This window comes from Oncorhynchus clarkii, chromosome 24, assembly GCF_045791955.1.
Source record: "Oncorhynchus clarkii lewisi isolate Uvic-CL-2024 chromosome 24, UVic_Ocla_1.0, whole genome shotgun sequence".
Taxonomy (NCBI): domain Eukaryota; kingdom Metazoa; phylum Chordata; class Actinopteri; order Salmoniformes; family Salmonidae; genus Oncorhynchus; species Oncorhynchus clarkii.
Genome location: NC_092170.1, coordinates 18292016 through 18313851, shown reverse-complemented (window position 1 = coordinate 18313851; position 21836 = coordinate 18292016). Strand labels below are relative to the sequence as shown.

The 21836-nt window shown below is 41.1% G+C and overlaps 1 pseudogene; it reads right to left on the bottom strand.

The window, feature by feature from the left end:
• Positions 1-1374: 1374 nt before the first annotated feature.
• On the bottom strand, positions 1375-21271 carry LOC139382594 (uncharacterized; annotated as a pseudogene).
• Between the last annotated feature and the right edge of the window lie 565 nt (positions 21272-21836).

Here is a 21836-nt window from a genome sequence, read left to right as displayed (position 1 = left end):
AGAACCCATTCTGAATGCAGTGACTCTCTGTCTTGCTCTACTCGTCGACTCACTCTTTGTGTCTCCAAGTTAATATTGGAAGCTGATCAAGTGTTTATGTACATTTGAAAATGAGAAAGAAGAGTGTTACTAGCTGTTATAAGAAACAGAGAGCCAGCCAAAGAATCTCAGCCTTACAGGATTCTTTGTTGTCTGTGGACAATAAAGGTGAGTGTTTCATTTTATTCTCCTTTTTGGAGATGGTAGATCGGTTTACAAAAGCTGTTATGATTCAAACACACGATGAGGAACGAGGATGTAGGTATGTGCCAGAAAACTCAGCAGCTTAAAAGCTCAAACTGCTAAATAAACTTTCAATAGGATTTGACATTATCAGCAATAGATGGCAAATAGTGCTGAATTAACTTTATATATAGTTGTTGGAGGGCAGAAAATAAAAGAGAGGATTTTTTAACTCATCATACCTTCTTAGTTTACACATTCTCAACTTAAAAAACAGCAGTGATGTGTTTTACTTTGCTTACACACCTATGCCAAGCTTCACTCTCACTGGCTTCGAGACGTCACCATAGTATCCAGAGCATGCAGTATGCCCCAACCGGTTTGGAGACATTCACATAGCATTGGCACACCAATGGACAGAAGAGAGAGAGGGGGGGGGGGCGAGAGATAATCTAATCTGTTTAAAATCATACAACATATTTCTCCATGTGCACTGTTAACTAAAGCATTATGTAATGTACAGTATGTAAAAAGTGTGTCACTTTCACAAGAAGATGTGCCAATTATACCAAAACATGTCACAAGGAATTACGATGTAGTTTCAGGGGTGATAAGGTAATACTGTTCTTAGTGCTTCACAGTTAAAGAAAGTAGGGACTATAGTCTATTCAACAATGAAAACAAACCCGGTTCTGCCAGTTTCTCTAATGTTTGTCTGGTGGACCTAAATTCTGCATAGCTGGTTCTGAGAGGAAGCCAGTTTAAAATACAGAACTGTTTTCTTATCTCACCTGACGTAAATTGGGTAACTGGTTAATCTGTGCATTCTTGCCCCACTTTAAAGATTTACAAAACGAATTGGTGTCAATCTGTCACTGCCAGTCTTACAGTAAATGTCTCAGAGGGTATAATGGGGTAAATTTATTTCAAATCGTTAGAAGAAATAGGTGTTCTCAGGATTGTGTGACCGGACTAAATATTTTCCTCACTTTCTTACTTGAATCAATGGGATGTAAAATCCCACTTTCCAAAACCACTTTTTGGTGTAATTCAAACAGAAGGCAGTGGGGAAGGATCATCAGAAGGTCATTTCACCTAAATACTATGCTATTAGACATTTAAGATTTCCGCTGAGATAAAGGAAATCACAGTAACTTGGAGTCGATTTATTTAAAAAAGACAGTTAAGACCAATGTGTAAACTTTGTTGGAAACATTTTATAGAAAAATAAAGTTAGCAATTGAATAAGTTCTTCAGACATAATCAATGAACATATATTGTATGTTTGCAAAACATACTGTGATCTACAGTACGAAGTTATGACAAGTGAATAATACATATATACTGTACCTATGGTTTAACTCTCAAATCATATTGCCCATGTTCTTACATGAATATCAATATTATCATTCTGGTACAGTGTCCTTATACAGCAAAAGAGAAGTTAGGGTTATGGGAATGGCTTCAATTCACTTCAGTCATCCCTTCATGACTCATGAGATGATCCCTACAGGCAGCATATACAGTCACACTACTTCTCTTATGGGCAAGAGTTCTGTCTTGTCTTTTTCTTGCAGTCCTAAAGTACTCAGTAAATTTGTTTTCATAGATTCATTCTGTTTTGATTTCACATCACTTTCAAAATGTAAAATGCAGAAGAACAAGACTTGAAAATGCCAAGTCTTGCAGGGTATTTTCAATTCACAGAGGATTACCAAAGGTAATCAAATAATTTATAGTCTCTCTTTCAACAGTTTCCTGCTCAGACGTAAGCTCTGCTGGTAGCTGTGGATCTTGCCTGTGAGTACTTCACTGGGTAGTTGTCACGCTCCTCCTTGGGTGGGCAGGAGCTGCAGAGGAGCCCCCCTCCCAGGATCAGGAGCCCTGCGGTGCCCCAGCCGATGTATAGCGAGGCCCCCAGCTCCCTCCTCTGGGCCTCGACCAGCAGGGGGTTGTAGAAATCCCTGATGATGGTGTTGGCGGACCAGCAGACAGGGACGAGGATGAGGACGCCAGCCACGATGAAGATGATCCCGCTGGCAATGGCTACTTTAGCTTTGGAAGCTTCATCCTCCACGAAGTTGGTGCACTTTCCTCCAGCAATTCCCAGGAGGATGCCGAAGCATGACGCGATGATGGCGATGACGCTCAGAGCTCTGGCAGCCTGCAGGTCCTGGGGTAAGGCCAGAAGGGAGTCGTAGATCTTGCACTGCATCTGTCCCGTGCTCTGGGTTACACAGTTCATCCACAAGCCCTCCCAGATGACCTGAGCAGTCACGATGTTGGCTCCGATGAAGGCTGTGACTTTCCACATAGGCAGGGCACACACAATGATGGTCCCCAGGAACCCGATGATAGCCAGGATGAAGCCCAGCATCTGTCTTCCCATCGACACCATTTTGAAGACTTCTTGTTTTTTGTTGTAAAATCAATGAAGCTAGGGGCAGAGGTTGTAGAGGAGAGTCAACGCAGGTCAGCTCAGCTTGGTTGTAATCGTTGTTAACTAATGGCTCAGTCACGTCCCCTGAAGTTATATGGATCTCTCTGATCCTGAAAGGGTGGAGTCAACTTCTTTCCCCCTGACCTGAAACCAGTTGACATGGTAATTTTCATGCTGGGCCAGATTCTTTCACTTCCCCGGTCGGTATGTGTGGTTGGCGACCGGTTTCGATGAGACACGCTAACGAAAACAAGACTTGTGAAGAGATAGTAATTTGTCCATTCAAACAATGCCTCTGTAGTGAATGCTGGATAGCTGGGAGGTTAGGCCTGTCTGCCCACAGGTTATGGTAGAGACATAAACTGTCAACAATGCCACCTGAATTAGTCATGGCCGGAAGTTCGAAGCTACTAATTTTGTTCCATGTTTTCATGATGACATTGTTATTGCAACAATTTTTTCCTCTAGTCAAGTTGCTAATAACACCAGAATTGTGATTTGTCATAGCCAGAAGTAAGTTTAGGCCTATATTCACTTTCTGTTTTCTTGGTTTTGATCCTGAACCCATTTCTTTCTTGTAATAAACCAATACATTAAATAAACACATTACAGAACATTGACTTTAAGCCGGTTCAGATCTAAGAGACCTTCATTTTAAAGAAAGCTGTTGGTAATCTAATTAAACAACCGATTTGAGTTACAGTTTAGAATCTCAAAACTATCCCACTGAGCACAGGCGTCAATTCAACATCTATTCCACGTTGGTTCAACGGACCTAATTTTATTGAAATTACGTGGAAACAACGTAGATTCAACCAGTGTGTGCCCAGTGGGATGTTTGTATATTTGGAGAGAGGAGATATGAGGTAGCTTATGAGAAACCATGCTATCGCCAAAATAAACAGAAATGACCAGTTACGTCATTATGTAACTAAAAGATGTTGATCCCTTAAAATCCTTAAGAGTCTACCCCATCAACATCCATCAGTTTAAGCTAGAGATATCTTTTTTTTTTGCACTGGCTGTGTCTCAATCAGCCACATCCACCTATGTCGACCTTCCGCATCTGCGGTGGAAGGTGGCCGAGCTACAGCGATGTTTGTCAGCCCATGAGACACCCCTAAAATTGGCCTTCTCACGAAAATGTCAGTAGCGTCCGAACGGTTTGGCCTACAAAACTAATATGGAAAGATGAGACTTCTCCATTTTTGCTCTACAACCCCTACAAGCCCCACAGGACTCGTCTGATGTCAGTAACGCTGATGTGCCATTTTCTGTAGCGTCCAAACTGTTTGGGCTACAAACTATGTGTCACGGGACTCATCTTAAGGTAACCCATACAAAATAATAGAAGATGTATGGAGAAGGTTTTGTGGCAACAAAAATAAAGAGGTTAAATATGTGTAAAAATATATATATATATATCCAGAGCTTTCTTATATCTTCTAGATGTAGCACAGACACTTCAACACCTTATTCCTCATGATTGACTTTTTACTGTCTTTTTTGCCATTTATGAATGTGTTATTCAATGTGCTTCTATTGGCTTTTGTAGAAAAGGCCAAATGCAATATTTTTCAAATATTTTTTTTGATACCTGAAGGGGTCCTAAAATTCCAAATCAAATAGCTACATGAATCATGGTATGAACATCTTAAAACAATTTCATACGTTAGCTTAGTGAAATAAGTACATTTTGGTGGCACAATCACACTCTGCAGAGGCAAAGCAAAGCAAAACAATAGCTTGAAAACATCAAGGTCGAGAATACCAGTCAATATTCAGGGAGAACATTCCTCTTTCCATTTCACTTTGTTACAGATACTGTCCAGGCCGTCCAGGTACAGCGTATTCTATTGGTGCTGCATACGGCTTGCTTGGTGCACACGACTCTGTCCCTAAATAGGGCCTGCTGGTTGGGGTGTAAACTCTCCCACAGGGCCCTGCCTGGACCATTGGTTGGCCTGGATAGGGGTACATGGGCGCTCCTTGAGGATAGCTTGGTTACCCATACATCTTCTGGGGCGGGCAGGAGGTGCAGAGGATGATCCCCCCCGATGAGGAGCAGCGCTGTGGAGCCCAAGCCGATGTAGATGGAGGCTCCGATCTTCCTCCTCTGGGTCTCGATGGTCAGAGGGTTATTAAAGTCGGAGATAGTGAACGTCGCTGACCAGCAAACAGGGATGAGGACCAGAAGAGCACCAATGAGCAGCAGGATGCCTCCAAGGATCGTCACTTTACTCTTGGAGGAATCCGATTTCAGGCAGCTGGTGCACTGGCCCCCGATGGAGGTGACAACAAAACAGGCCAACAAAGTTGAAGATGATGGAGATGATGACCAAGGGCCTTGCTGCCTGGAGGTCCATGGATAGCCTCATAACTGAGTCATTTATCTTACACTGCATCTGTCCCGTGCTCTGCATCTTGCAGTTCATCCAGAGGCCATCCCACATGATCTGGCCTGTCACAATGTTAGCACCAATGTACGTACGTGGTCACCCTCCACATGGGGATACCCATGGTCACTGCCACCCCCACGAAGCCGATTAATCTGAGCAGTAGGCCCAACACCTCCTTGCCAATCCTCCCCATGACGAGAGGCTGTGTCTTTATTGAGAAAAAGATCAATTTGGCTGCCTAGGTCAGAAACAACTGGAGCCTGCTGAGGAGGACGAATGTGCAGGAGGAGTAGTTTCCTGTCACGAGGTGAGTTGTTCTGGACAGACCAGATTCCTCAGACTGTCACGCTGTAGATACTGTGTGACACTCAGACAGAGCTGAAGGAGTGGTGGCAATCTTTTACTCAATACTGTCATTTTCAGAAAGCTCTCTTTCATGTGCGACAGGTTCAAAACAACATGGAGTTCAGATAGTCACACTTCTTTCCATCAATAGACACTGAAACTGGCACTTCCATGAAGGCATGACCATCTGTCAAAATGCTCAATCCCAAACCTTCACTGTGACTTTGGAAATGTAAATACCCGTATAGGCAGGGCTATTTATTTTACAAATAAGAACATTGGTTTTACTGACACCGTTTATCAACATTGGGAAATAGTATACTTCAAAGATGCAAAGATAGGATGTGTTATGATGAAAGTAACATTCCACTCACAGTTAGTCAATGTGTTATTTGTTTCCACAAGTGACTCACTGCAGTCTGATCATGTTGCATTTCATCAACTGCAGGTTACAATAAACTGTCAACAACTTGCTATTTAGGGAAAATGGCATTGGTGACATGTTCAAACCACATAAGAACGTGTCTTCATCCCAAAAGCCCTCATCTAATCACAAGAGCCATTTAGATTATGCTTAAGATACATTGAGCACATGGTATTGGGAAAATTGTTCAAACATGGAGACCCCAAACCACTACAGTATTTAGAAATATTTATGTCAGGCATTGACCTAGCCTACCAAGGAGGGGTGAAGAAGGAGAGGAGGAGGGCACATGTGAGATATATATGATTAAGCAGCCTGGTCTCATAGACTAAACGTAACAATGCAAATCCAAGACACTGATATTAGTAGATATGTTACGTTTGGTATGGTTACATAAGACAGATAGTTACTTAAAGCAAAAACAAAAGTAGGGTAAGTGGACTTATAACGCGAACGTCTAGCAACCCTAAGGTTGCGAGTTCGAATCACATCACAGACAACTTTAGCATTTTACTTTGCAACTACTTAGCATATTAGCTACCCTTCCCCTAACCCTTTTAGCTAAACTTAACCTTTTAACCTAACTCCTAAACTTAACCCTAAACCATAGCTTAACTAATGTTAGCCACCTAGCTAGAATTCAAAACATATCATACATTTTAATAATGAATTACATATACACTAATTTTTGCAAATTCTTAACATATAATACGAATTGTAATTCGTAACATATCATACAAAATGGGTGATGGACATCCACACATTAATACATACCATAAGAAACATAACAAATAGACGTACACGGATTTACGGACAGAATAATACAGAACGCTCTGAGAACAGTTTGCAGTCAGCAAGTGAGCCCTTCAGAAGATTTAAATAGTTTTACTGGCATTTGGTTTATTTTACTTTGTGGACAATCTTACCACACTGCCTCTGGGTTTTTATTTAACCTTTATTTAACTAGGCAAGTTAGTTAAGAACAAATTCTTATTTACAATGACAGCCTAGGAACAGTGGGTTAACTTAAATTTTAATTCCAAACTACAACATTTTCAGACAAGATAGAACTTCCAAAGGGGGCGGTGTTGCAATCTACTGCAAAGATAGCCTGCAGAGTTCTGTCCTACTATCCAGGTCTGTACCCAAACAATTTGAACTTCTACTTTTAAAAATCCACCTCTCTAAAAACAAGTCTCTCACCGTTGCCGCCTGCTATAGACCACCCTCTGCCCCCAGCTGTGCTCTGGACACCATATGTGAACTGATTGCCCCCCATCTATCTTCAGAGCTTGTGCAGCTAGGCGACCTAAACTGGAACATGCTTAACACCCCAGCCATCCTACAATCTAAACTTGATGCCCTCAACCTCACACAAATTATCAATGAACCTACCAGGTACCTCCCCAAAGCCTTAAACACGGGCACCCTCATAGATATCATCCTAACCAACTTGCCCTCTAAATACACCTCTGCTGTTTTCAACCAACTGCCTCATTGCCTGCATCCGTAATGGGTCAGCGGTCAAACGACCTCCACTCATCACTGTAAAACGCTCCCTGAAACACTTCAGCGAGCAGGCCTTTCTAATCGACCTGGCCGGGGTATCCTGGAAGGATATTGATCTCATCCCGTCAGTAGAGGATGCCTGGATATTTTTTTTAAATGCCTTCCTAACCATCTTAAATAAACATGCCCCATTCAAGAAATTTATAACCAGGAACAGATATAGCCCTTGGTTCTCCCCAGACCTGACTGCCCTTAACCAACACAAAAACATCCTATGGCGTTCTGCATTAGCATCGAACAGCCCCCGTGATATGCAGCTGTTCAGGGAAGCTAGAAACCATTATACACAGGCAGTTAGAAAAGCCAAGGCTAGTTTTTTCAAGCTGAAATTTGCTTCCTGTAACACTAACTCAAAAAAGTTCTGGGACACTGTAAAGTCCATGGAGAATAAGAACACCTCCTCCCAGCTGCCCACTGCACTGAAGATAGGAAACACTGTCACCACTGATAAATCCACCATAATTGATAATTTCAATAAGCATTTTTCTATGGCTGGCCATGCTTTCCACCTGGCTACTCCTACCCCGGTCAACAGCACTGCACCCCCCACAGCAACTCGCCCAAGCCTTCCCCATTTCTCCTTCTCCCAAATCCGTTCAGCTGATGTTCTGAATGAGCTGCAAAATCTGGACCCATACAAATCAGCCGGGCTAGACAATCTGGACCCTTTCTTTCTAAAATTATCTGCCGAAATTGTTGCCACCCCTATTACTAGCCTGTTCAACCTCTCTTTCGTGTCGTCTGAGATTCCCAAAGATTGGAAAGCAGCTGCGGTCATCCCCCTCTTCAAAGGGGGGGACACTCTTAACCCAAACTGCTACAGACCTATATCTATCCTACCATGCCTTTCTAAGGTCTTTGAAAGCCAGGTCAACAAACAGATTACCGACCATTTCGAATCTCACCATACCTTCTCTGCTATGCAATCTGGTTTCAGAGCTGGTCATGGGTGCAACTCAGCCACGCTCAAGGTCCTAAATGATATCATAACCGCCATCGATAAGAAACATTACTGTGCAGCCGTATTCATTGATCTGGCCAAGGCTTTCGACTCTGTCAATCACCACATCCTCATCGGCAGACTCGACAGCCTTGGTTTCTCAAATGATTGCCTGCCTGTTTCACCAACTACTTCTCTGATAGAGTTCAGTGTGTCAAATCGGAGGGTCTGCTGTCCGGACCTCTGGCAGTCTCTATGGGGGTGCCACAGGGTTCAATTCTTGGACCGACTCTCTTCTCTGTATACATCAATGAGGTCGCTCTTGCTGCTGGTGAGTCTCTGATCCACCTCTACGCAGACGACACCATTCTGTATACTTCTGGCCCTTCTTTGGACACTGTGTTAACAACACTCCAGTCAAGCTTCAATGCCATACAACTCTCCTTCCGTGGCCTCCAATTGCTCTTAAATACAAGTAAAACTAAATGCATGCTCTTCAACTGATCGCTACCTGCACCTACCCGCCTGTCCAACATCACTACTCTGGACGGCTCTGATTTAGAATATGTGGACAACTACAAATACTTAGGTGTCTGGTTAGACTGTAAACTCTCCTTCCAGACCCATATCAAACATCTCCAATCCAAAGTTAAATCTAGAATTGGCTTCCTATTTCGCAACAAAGCATCCTTCACTCATGCTGCCAAACATACCCTTGTAAAACTGACCATCCTACCAATCCTCGACTTTGGCGATGTCATTTACAAAATAGCCTCCAATACCCTACTCAACAAATTGGATGCAGTCTATCACAGTGCAATCCGTTTTGTCACCAAAGCCCCATATACTACCCACCATTGCGACCTGTACGCTCTCGTTGGCTGGCCCTCGCTTCATACTCGTCGCCAAACCCACTGGCTCCATGTCATCTACAAGACCCTGCTAGGTAAAGTCCCCCCTTATCTCAGCTCGCTGGTCACCATAGCATCTCCCACCTGTAGCACACGCTCCAGCAGGTATATCTCTCTAGTCACCCCCAAAACCAATTCTTTCTTTGGCCGCCTCTCCTTCCAGTTCTCTGCTGCCAATGACTGGAACGAACTACAAAAATCTCTGAAACTGGAAACACTTATCTCCCTCACTAGCTTTAAGCACCAACTGTCAGAGCAGCTCACAGATTACTGCACCTGTACATAGCCCACCTATAATTTAGCCCAAACAACTACCTCTTTCCCTACTGTATTTCATTTATTTATTTATTTTGCTCCTTTGCACCCCATTATTTTTATTTCTACTTTGCACTTTGCACATTCTTCCATTGCAAATCTACCATTCCAGTGTTTTACTTGCTATATTGTATTTACTTTGCCACCATGGCCTTTTTTTGCCTTTACCTCCCTTATCTCACCTCATTTTCTCACATCGTATTTAGACTTGTTTATACTGTATTATTGACTGTATGTTTGTTTTACTCCATGTGTAACTCTGTGTCGTTGTATGTGTCGAACTGCTTTGCTTTATCTTGGCCAGGTCGCAATTGTAAATGAGAACTTGTTCTCAACTTGCCTACCTGGTTAAATAAAGGTGAAATAAAAAAATAAATAAACTGCTTTGTTCGGGGGAAGAACGAGAGATTTTTACCTTGTCAGCTTGGGTTTCAAACTAGCAACCTTCCGGTTACTGGCCCAACGCTCTAACCACTAGGCTACCTGTTGCCGCAAAAGTTAACTGTCCAGACTTGAGTAGCCCATCCTAAACAAGGACTTTATCCTACAGCTGTCCAACTACTCAACACCCAATCACAATTCCAGCAATGCAATAAATCAACAGTTTGATATCACTCATTAAAATATGGAATAAAAACAATTTGAAATGTAAAAACTTTGAAATTAAAATGATTGGAGTAAAAACCAAAAAAGTCAGTTCACAAAGTGTTAAGGGAATTTTTATCAATGATGACTAATTATGTATACATTTCAATCAGGACTGACTAATCAGAATACTATTATGTTACTGTATATGTACTAATCCGAATACTATTATGTTACTGTATATGTACTAATCAGAATACTATTCTGTATATGTATGAGTTTTCTTTCTTGATCCCAGTACTGAATATAATGTGTGTGAATGTGGTCAAGAGTTAGAACAATGACTGTCTGTTCCTTGGTAGGAATGAATGAACGATATCTTCAGACTGGCTAGAATGCTTATCTACACGAGAAGACCTTGGCTCGTAAATTATAATAAATTGGAAGTGAGACGGATGTGGGAAGGCTTGAGATACAGCCTTTGTACTGGAACGGAGATGGCACGGGTTGGTGCTGAAACTAATGACGTCATTTTCAGTTTATAACCTGTGGTAAACTCTATCGTATTCAGTACTCTCGTGAATAAACTCTGCTGATTTACTTTAAGACTGGGCTCTGTCCATTATTATAGAATAAGGGTCTTACAAATCCTTATGAATTGACAGAGTGTTTAATTTTAATGGGGTATTAAAACATAGAGCAATTTAATTCCTTTAACACAAAGGCTCAAAGCAACATTGTTAGGCTATTCAATGTTCAAAGCCAATATTGCCATCTGCTGACACAGTCTGCTCTTGCCACGTAGGATTTTATAGATCCTCTTGCCGCGATATATTAGGAGGACTGTCCCCGCTCCTGGCTTGGTGGACACTGGCTAGAGAGAATCCCTCCACCCAGAAGCATTAATCACTCAGGCCCCAAGACTATATTTATATTGTATTTATTATTAATTATTAATCCCAGGCCCTGTCCCCACAGGAGGCATTTTGCCTTTTGGTAGGCGTCATTGTAAATAGGAATTTGTTCTTAACTGACTTGCCTAGTTAAATAAAAATTCAATTAAATTAACATTTAAATAAGCTGAAAAGCAGACAGTGTATTCATGGATGCCAAGGGAAGGACAAAAAATGTTACCATTGTTTTTTTTAACACAAAATAATGTATCTTTCAACTAATTTTCCTTCAATTCGCACGAGGCCGAATGTATCTCACAGGAGTAAGCACCCAGTTTATCTACCTCATCCCCATACTGTTTTTATTTATTTACTTTTCTGCTCTTTTGCACACCAGTATCTCTACCTGCACATGACCATCTGATCATGTATCACTCCAGTGTTAATCTGCTAAATTGTAATTATTCGCCTACCTCCTCATATGCCTTTTGCACACAATGTATATAGACTATTTGTTTTCTTTTTTTCTACTGTGTTATTGACTTGTTTATTGTTTACTCCATATGTAACTCTGTGTTGTCTGTTCACACTGCTATGCTTTATCTTGGCCAGGTCGCAGTTGTAAATGAGAACTTGTTCTCAACTAGCCTACCTGGTTAAATAAAGGTGAAATTTAAAAAAATAAAAAATAAAATCAGAGCGAGTGAAACAGCATCTCTCTACGTGTATGCCATCTATCTGATGCTGTCTGGTCCAAACGAGTATGACATTGTTGCTGCCCATAGCACTGAAGGCAAGGGCAGCCAGCGAGCTACTATCAAATCTCATTAAGAGCACACGCCATTGACAGAAAAACTTGAATTGTTGCATCTCGTTGTGTTGTTGTCCTCCGTGGCTAGCTAGCCAGCTAGATAAATTTGGCCCTTTCCTAAATTAGCCATGGCTGGAGATAGGGATTTGGAATTGTGGTTTTACTTAATTCTCCATACTGGCCAATGATTATAACGGCAATTCTGATCTATTATTGTAAAGAGGCAATCAATCCACTCTAGTAGCATCTAAATCAATAAAATAATAAATAATGGTTGAGTTTTTGAAAAGACTGGAGTGAGTTGAGTCGGTTCACACTAAACTGTGTGAAAGCAGTATTATGTTCCCATGCTATCAGATCTGTTGATCGGGGAGAGAGAGGGGTTCGAGTTATGCCGTTCTCATGCAGAAAATGTTGAAAGAGCTTAAAATGACATCCCTTCCTTTAGTTATTTTTCTAATTTGTCTCACAAGTGGGGGTGGCAGGGTAGCCTAGTGGTTAGAGCGTTGGACTCGTAACTGAAAGGTTGGAAGATCAAATCCCAGAGTTGACAAGGTAAAGAACTGTCTTTCTACCCCTGAACAAGGCAGTTGGACTAGTAACTCGACTAGGCTGTCATTGAAAATAAGAATGACCTGCCCAATAAAATAAACAGTGAATTATCTTAGCCTTAGGTGCTTTGTTATTGTGTTAAGATGAAGTCTAATATCAAGTCATTCAGTAGTGTTACAGAGACAGTTCATTGAATGACCAAATCATCCTCATATTCTGCCCAGTATCAACTATAGCATAATTGTTTCTGAATTACTGTTTGTTCTCTTTCTATTCAAAGAAACCTGCATTATAGTACAACACCTCAGTTATGTCCCTCCATCAAATACACTGATGACACGTTACTGCTATCTAGTGGTATATACCTATGCCCTCTCTCAGCATAGTTATTTTATGATGAAGAAACTGTCTGCCACCCACATGACAAAAACTATGACAAACAAGGCAGTTAACCCACTGTTCCTAGGCCGTCATTGAAAATAATAATTTGTTCTTAACTGACCTGCCTAGTAAAATAAATAAAAAACAGTAAATTATCTTAGCCTTAGGTGCTTTCAGAATATCAGAATTGGGCTGCCTGTGTAAATGCCACCTACCATTGTAAACATCCCGTGATATTTTTCTAATAGGAACATTGATGGGAAAAGATACTCAGTCACGGAAATTAATACATTTAATTTGTATCTAATTTTATTTAGTAAAATCAAGCTCATGTCAAGTTAACGAGATATATCGCATCTCAATGTTGTGACTTAGTGACTGAATCACTGATCTTGCTTTGTCCATTGCAGGCTCACTGTTGCAAAATCGTTTATTGGAATTCACTAGTAAAACTATTCCGGTTTATTACATTTTCAATGTATTTTTAGCAGCGAAGTGGGAAGCAAAACAAAGCATGTCTGAACAATATCTAAATGTGTGGTAACTGGGAGTGGCTAGAGGAGAAATGTGTATACAGAACATCTATATCCATACAGTGGAGTGTATTCACGGATGCCAAGGGAAGCCAGGCGTTTTTAAAAAAACCGAACCAAATAATTTTGTCTGTGTTACATAATTTTCCTTCAATTCGCAAGAGGCTGAATGTATCTCACATGAGAAAGCATACGAACGATATAAACAGTGCCCCTATCTCTCTAAGTGTAGGCCATATATTTATATCTGATACTGTCTGGTCTAAACAAGTATGACATTGTTGCCGCCAGTAGAATTGAAGGCAAGCGAAGCCAGCGAGCCCCTATTAAGTCCCATTGAGAGCATACGTCCATTGAAGCACACGTCCATTGAAAGCATACGTCCATTGACAGAAAAACATGATTTGATGCATCTTGTTGTTTTGTCCTCCGGTGGCTAGCTAAAATTGAACCTTTCCTAAATTAGCTATGGATGGCGATAGGGATTTGGACTTGTGGTTTTACTTAATTCTCCATACTGGCCAATGATTATAACGACGAATGATTATAATTCTGATCCAACCATTATTTCATACACTTTTGTCCCCCTGGCCTGAGATGGAAGTTCAATATGTAGCTAGATGTAGAAGGCTAACGTTAACTAGCTAACGTTGCCCATGAATGGAAATTAGCAAGCATTTTAGCCAGGTAGCCTAATATAACAAAAAATACAAGTGTATACTGTATGGCAGAATCATATACATTTTCGTCAACATGAAAGAAGATGAGGATGGCATTTGGCGTTTCTCTACAAGAAGGGTGAGTCAACATGTTTTCTACCTGAACCCCACAGAAAGACCATGGACAGCCACATCATATTTAGCTTACATTGATTGGACTACATTTTTTTGGCTTCCCCAGTGATTTTACCCACGCACCGGTACTGCAAGCAGACCCGGATGCCAGCGAAAATGAAAAATCTGCTGTGGGGACTGTGGACTTTGACCGCTTGTCCTCGATGCAATTGGTGCATTTCCCCACAGCCATAGACAGCCGGATGGCGATGAGTGCAACCATGATGGAGATGACCACCAGGGCACGGGGAGGCTGTAGGTCCTAAGGTAGTGCCAGCATGGAGTCGAAGACCTTACACGACATTTGCCCCGTACTCTCTACCACGCAGTTAACCAAAAGGCCAATCACAGTATATGTGCTGTGACAATGTTGTTGCCAATGAACGCGATCACTTTCCAAAGGGAAGCGCACAGATAATAATGTATCCAAATCATCCGGTCACACTGAGGCTAATGCCCAGAATTAGCGAACAAGCTGAAGGCATAGTAGGCTACTTCTAAATGGTGTTACAATGCCAACAGTGGTTACCTTTATAAAAGCGTGTAGCCTATGATTGTACCTGTCGACCATGCCATGGCAAGCGGTTTGTATGCACCTGTGTGATCTAGATGAACTGCACTTGATAACAATTGTCTGGTGCTGTGCGGATTGGCCCGTTGGTGTGATAGGCGAATCAGTAGGTCTGACTGAAACCTAATGTAATAGGCCTAACAATGCCAGAAGGCGACAGATGTTTTAGAGGCAGAATTTGCACAGGCAGCCCATTTCCGATCTTTTTTCACTAATTGGTATTTTGGACCATCGGATCAGCTCTGAAAAGATCTGATGCAATGATCTGATGTGATTTGGCAATTAGTGGAAAAATTATCAAAATTGGGCTGCCTGTGTAAATCTCTTACTGTTTTATGGTCAAGTCAACATGCATCTCTGGTTGTTATCAAGAATCTCACAAGTCATTCTAAAGAGGGCAAGGTTTACCCACCAAGCAGAGCAGAGCATATAGGGGTGTATGTACTGGTACTGGCTCAAATGTTTTACCACAACAGAGAGATAATTCTCCTCACTAAAACTCCAGTCAAAGTACACATTTGAGGGATTAATTGTTGCACTTTCATATATAAATGGATAATACAGACTGATTAAATTGTACTGTTTATTTACAATGATCACAGGAACAATGTTAAAACGGTGCCAAAATGGAGACATAACTCAATTGATATATTCCTAACCTAATGGATTTTTATTTTACATTAATGGATATAAACAGGGTACTTTAGTGGTTGAGAAAATAGGTGTTTAAAAAACAACCATAGTACACTTATAAAATAACTCACAACATTATTACTTTTAACTCAACAAACCCATTCAAGTTCTTTGTGATTACAACACTCACTGTTTTCGGTATAAGAACTGTCAGACAAGTCCTTTGAGCACAGTGTCCTAATTTAAATTGAATTGAATTAAGTGGATCTTTAACATTACACTGACATGAACAACATCTCAGACATGATGGCACACATGCAGTTAACAAAAATAAATGGAAATGTCTGCTCAAAATTACAACCAACTAATTATAGCATTGTCGCAAAAAATGGAAGATCCAAGTGGAAGGGGGAGAAAGTGAGGAACATGTCTGTCGGCCCTGCATTAAAGACCAAAATCGGTTAAAGAAAATTGTGATGAATAAAAAAGTATACCAGTTTCATTTAAGCTGTGCCATATGGATTGGAAAGAGTAGGCACATGGTTTATGAACTGATACACAAAACTACACTGGATTCAAAACTTCAACTTTTCTATTTAAATTATTATACAAAATTCTTGCAACCAATAGAATGCTATATATATGGGGGATACAACCATCCCAGCTGTGCAGATTTAGTTTTTCGAAGAGACAGAATCATTAGATCATTTGCCTTGGTACTGTCCATATGTCGTTTTTGGTCGCAGGTTCAGGAATGACTGAAGAATTGCAACATTTACCTGGATCAAACTCTGCAAATAGCACTGCTGGGTGATAAAAAAAAAAGTAATAGTCAATTGATCAATAATATAATAATACTCTTAGTTTCATGATTAACTTTCATTTACAATATGCAGAAATTATGAGAATAGAAAGGTTCAGAACCTTTGTGAAGCATCCCAGCACAGTTGAAAAATATATGTCAAATACGAATCAAAACAGGATGGTATTCAGAGATAGATGGGAGGTGTCGAGTAGAGCTGAAGGATGGGACTGGATGGTATTCAGAGATAGATGGGAGGTGTCGAGTAGAGCTGAAGGATGGGACTGGATGGTATTCAGAGATAGATGGGAGGTGTCGAGTAGAGCTGAAGGATGGGACTGGATGGTATTCAGAGATAGATGGGAGGTGTCGAGTAGAGCTGAAGGATGGGACTGGATGGTATTCAGAGATAGATGGGAGGTGTCGAGTAGAGCTGAAGGATGGGACTGGATGGTGTTCAGAGATAGATGGGAGGTGTCGAGTAGAGCTGAAGGATGGGACTGGATGGTATTCAGAGATAGATGGGAGGTGTCGAGTAGAGCTGAAGGATGGGACTGGATGGTATTCAGAGATAGATCGGAGGTGTCGAGTAGAGCTGAAGGATGGGACTGGATGGTGTTCAGAGATAGATGGGAGGTGTCGAGTAGAGCTGAAGGATGGGACTGGATGGTATTCAGAGATAGATGGGAGGTGTCGAGTAGAGCTGAAGGATGGGACTGAATGGTATTCAGAGATAGATGGGAGGTGTCGAGTAGAGCTGAAGGATGGGACCAAAAACAAACAAAAGATAACTACTGTAAAATATACTGTGTCTGTGAAATGTATATAATATGTATAAACTGGAAGTAGGAGCTTAAGTGTTGTTGTCTATTAGTATACTACAATTATGGTAGGGTTAGGGGAAAATATATACAAATAAATGTATATTTTATATACAGTCAATAGTTTGGACACACCTACTTCAAGGGTTTTTCTTTATTTTTACTATTTTCTACATTGTAGAATAATAGTGAAGACATCAAACCTATTTATTTATATTTTACCTTTATTTAACTAGGCAAGTCAGTTTCATATTCTTATTTTCAATGACAGCCTGGGTTAACTGCATGTTCAGGGGCAGAATGACAGATTTTGACCTTGTCAGCTCGGGGATTCAATCTAGCAACCTTTCGATACTGGCCCAACGCTCTAACCACTAGGCTACCTGCCGCCACAAATAGTGACCCAATAGTGATGTCTTCACTTTTATTCTACAATGTGGAAAATAGTCAAAATAAATAAAAATCCTTGAATGAGTAGTTGTGTCCAAACTTTTTACTGGTACTGTATATATTTACATACAAATATCTGGGGGATTAGAAATTATGCGGACAATTACATAGATGGAAACCACAATCTCTCTGCAATATTAAAGCTGATCAGCCCCCTATTATTTTTTATATATATAAAATTAAATATACACTACCATTCAAACATTTTGGGTCACTTGGAAATGTCCTTGTTTTTGAAAGAAAAGCTATTTTTTCTGATCAAAAAGATTAGAAATACAGTAACATTGTTAATTTTGTAAATTACTATTGTAGCTGGAAACTGCAGATTTTTTATGGAATATCTACATATGCGTACGGAGGCCGATTATCAGCAACCATCACTCCTGGGTTCCAATGGCACATTGTGTTAGCTAATCCAAGTTTATAATTTTAAAAGAATAATTGATCATTAGAAAACCCTTTTGCAATCATGTTAACACAGCTGAAAACTGTTGTTTTGATTAAATAAGCAATACAACTGGCCTTCTTTAGACTAGTTGAGTATCTTGAAGCATCAGCATTTGTGGGTTCGATTACAGGCTCAAAATGTCCAGAAACAAATAACTTTCTTCTGACACTCATCAGTCTGTTCTTGTTCTGAGAAATGAAGGCTATTCCATGCAAGAAATTGCCAAGAAAGTGAAGATCTCGTACAATGCTGTGTACTACCCTCTTCACAGAACAGCGCAATCTGGCTCTAACCAGAATAGATAGAGGAGTGGGAGGCCCCGGTGCACAACTGAGCAAGAGGACAAGTACATTAGAGTGTTTATTTTGAGAAACAGACGCCTCACAAGTCCTCAACTGGCAGCTTTATTAAATAGTACACACAAAACACCAGTCTCAACGTCAACAGTGAATAAGCAACTCCGGGATGCTGGTCTTCTAGGCAGAGTTGCAAAGAAAAAGCTGTATCTCAGACTGGCCAATAAAAATAAAAGATTAAGGAACTCTGCCTAGAAGGCCAGCATCCCAGAATCACCTCTTCACTGTTGACGTTGAGATCCCTCCTCTGCTGTGCAGTTGGTGCATTTCCCTCCAGCGATCGACAGGCAGATGCCGACGATACCGGTCAGGACGGAGATGATGATCATGGCTCTGGCGGCCTAGAGATCCTGGGGTAGTGCCATAATGGAGTCGTAGACCTTACACTGCATCTGGCCCATGCTCTGCACCACACAGGTCATCCACATTCCCTCCCAGATGGTTTGTGCTGTGACAATGTTGGCTCCGATGAAGGCTGTGACCTTCCACATAGGCAGGGCACACACGATGATGACCGTCAAACAGCCGATCAACGACATGACTATTCCCATGACCTGGATCCCCTGGGAAACCATCTTGACTAAATAGTTCCTCTCACACACACACTGTCAACTGATTGTTCCTGACCTCACACACTCCAACCTGAGTACGGACAGATCCCGGGGAGTCCAGTTATTCCCAAAGAGTTCAAAGATGGTTCACATAAAAGAAAACAGTATTTTTAGAGTTGTGTTGTAGAAGGTAGTTTGTAATGTGTTAAAAACAGAGATATGATGCAGGTATGGTTACTAAAACTCCCTGCTCTGCTCCCATTTGCTGAGAGATGTTTATACACAAACAGAACCCCAATGACCTTTAACAGTGCTGACCTAAGAGAAAAGAGCAGCTTTACGGTCATATAGCCACTTGACGCAAAAACAAAACAGCTTTTCCTTCTGACTCACTACTATGTGACTGATATCAAATAATGACTTGGAAACTGACTATGGAGATTTAACAAGAAGGCTGTGAAGAAAGAGTTGGGTTATTAGGGAAATGTGTTATTTGGAGGTGTTTAAAACTATCGTTTTTTTTGACTGCACACTGATGTACACTCCTATCAGGACACAATGTTTTCACTGAGACTGCCAAAATACAAAATGAAGTGGGGTGTAGTTAGCAGTGATGGGGACCATGTAACTGAATGTTGTTTTTACTTCTTATGAGGATGTTCTATGTTTCTATTCCTATAGGGGGCATCATTGGACAATGAAGGTTTCTCAAGATGCTATGGGAACTTCAAAGGTGAGTCATCCTACTCGAAATTCTAGTGTAGACTAAAGTAACAGTCCCATTCCAAAGGCAAAGCATTTCTCAACCTCAGGTCTTATCTAGCCATCAATCAGTTTTTTTCTTCCTCTTATGTTAAATGTACCAATTTTGGTGCTTGTTATCAAACTGGGCTACTGTAGGAAATGTTAGGCCTACATTTCAGCATGGCTAGAGGGTGTATATGGTATATATTTAAAAGAGAATAGAGCTGTTTACTCTTAAGGTGAAATTGTCTACTAAATAGTAGTCTAATCTATCTACTCCGTGATTTCTCAATGAAATCGTCTGTTTGACGGTTGGTGTGGGGTGTGGCTGAAGAGCTAAGAATAAGCATGACCGTGCTGAGGGATAAAGATTCATTAATTTGAGATATGATCAAAGGTTGTTGCTCATGTTCAGTCAAAGAAAACATGAGACAGTGCATTTGAAGTTGAACAAAAATATTTATTTACAGTTTTATCACCATTGAAATTCACATTTTCTGAATCACACACATTTAAAAAATATATTTAGTCAAAATGTTGAATGAAATGTATGCATTCAATGCAAACGTTATGGGAAACCCATTCAGATCATTCTGAAATATTTTATACATGTTTTCAAATAATAGCTTTGGCTAGTTCTTATTCATTCTGTGTATTGTGAATATACGTCAGAAGGAGTATTAGCTGACAATGTCCATCCACACCCTTTTCTGGGTGCGTTACATGCCATCATGTCATTTCTTACTTATACAAGTGCCACTGTCTGGAAGTCTGTCTTTAATGAAATACATTGGAATTTTGTCATTTAGCAGTGGAAACAAGCTGTGATATCATACAAACATGACCGAACAATCACAAAATCACAATGGGAGACAGTAAGGATCACACTGCACAGCACCTGTATAAATATACATAGTCTCGTTCTGTCTTTTATAATCTCTCTTGCTTTTCTTTCTCTTCTTTCTCTCTCGGGCGTTTCTCCCACTCAAACATAGTCCTTGGGTGCTGTGGACCTGGCAGCTGAGTACTTAGTGGGGTAATTGTCCTCTTTAGGGGGACAGTTGGCACAGAGGAACCCTCCTCCCATGATCATGAGGGCCGCGGCCCCCCATCCGATGTAGAGCGCAGCCCCCAGCTCCATCTTCTGAGAGCTCATCAGCATGGGGTTGTAAAAGTCCCTGATGATGGTGTTGGCCGACCAGCAGACGGGGATGAGACACAGGATGCCAGCGATGATGAAAACTACACCCGAGCCCACGCCTATTCTGGATTTGGCCCTCTCATCCTCCACGCAGTTGGTGCACTTGCCCCCGGCCACGGAGAGCAGGATGCCCACCAGGCCCATCATGATAGAGATGATGATGAGAGCACGAGCGGCCTGGAGGTCCTGGGGTAGTGCCAGCATGGAGTCGTATACCTTACACTGCATCTGACCTGTACTCTGGACCACACAGTTCATCCAGATGCCTTGCCAAGTGGTTTGGGCTGTGATTATGTTCTCGCCGATGAAGGCTGTGACCTTCCATTGAGGAAGAGCACAGACCACGATGGCCCCGATCCAGCCAATGATACCCAGGGCTGTGCCCAACATCTGAAACCCAGCAGATGCCATCTTTTCTTCTTCTTTAAGTCCTGGAGGAGTCGATGAAGGTCTGCCAAAAATTTGTGTCTTCTTAGAAATCAGTTGCTTGGTGTGTCTTGCTTGAAAAATATCCAGGTGTCATTGTTTAAGCCATTCTGGGAGCATGTGCTTTTATACACCTGACTTGGGAGGGGCTTGGCACACAAACATTCCAACACACCTTTGACATGACTTGCTGCTTCTCCCTCAAGGCATATGTCGTAATTCCGTTTTTTGTCTTCTCTTGTCAGTTAAATGGTACAAGTGGAACAGTCTCCTTGTGACTCACAAATGTTCAAACAGTTTTAGCCAAACTAAAGAGGAACCGTGTGTGCCAACACCCTTAAAATATAAACTCAGTATCAGGGTATCAGTATTCTCTTCTCTCTTTGCCAGTTTCATGCTGACACTACACTCTGTGGAATGAAACTAATAGAAAAACATCTGTTCATGTCTGAGAAAATCTGTGAATAAGGATTTTCTACTTATACATCAAACTCAAATATCAAAATTAGACAGGTATAATTATAATCTGACATTTACACAATTATATTGAAATGAGTTCCAACCTCTTTCCTCTTAATATGAACAGAGCCCTTTAATTGCTCAAATGAAAGGGTTGGCTCTATATAGAGCTGAAGATTATAGAGTTTTAACTAAATGTTATTTTACTTTGGCTATCTATT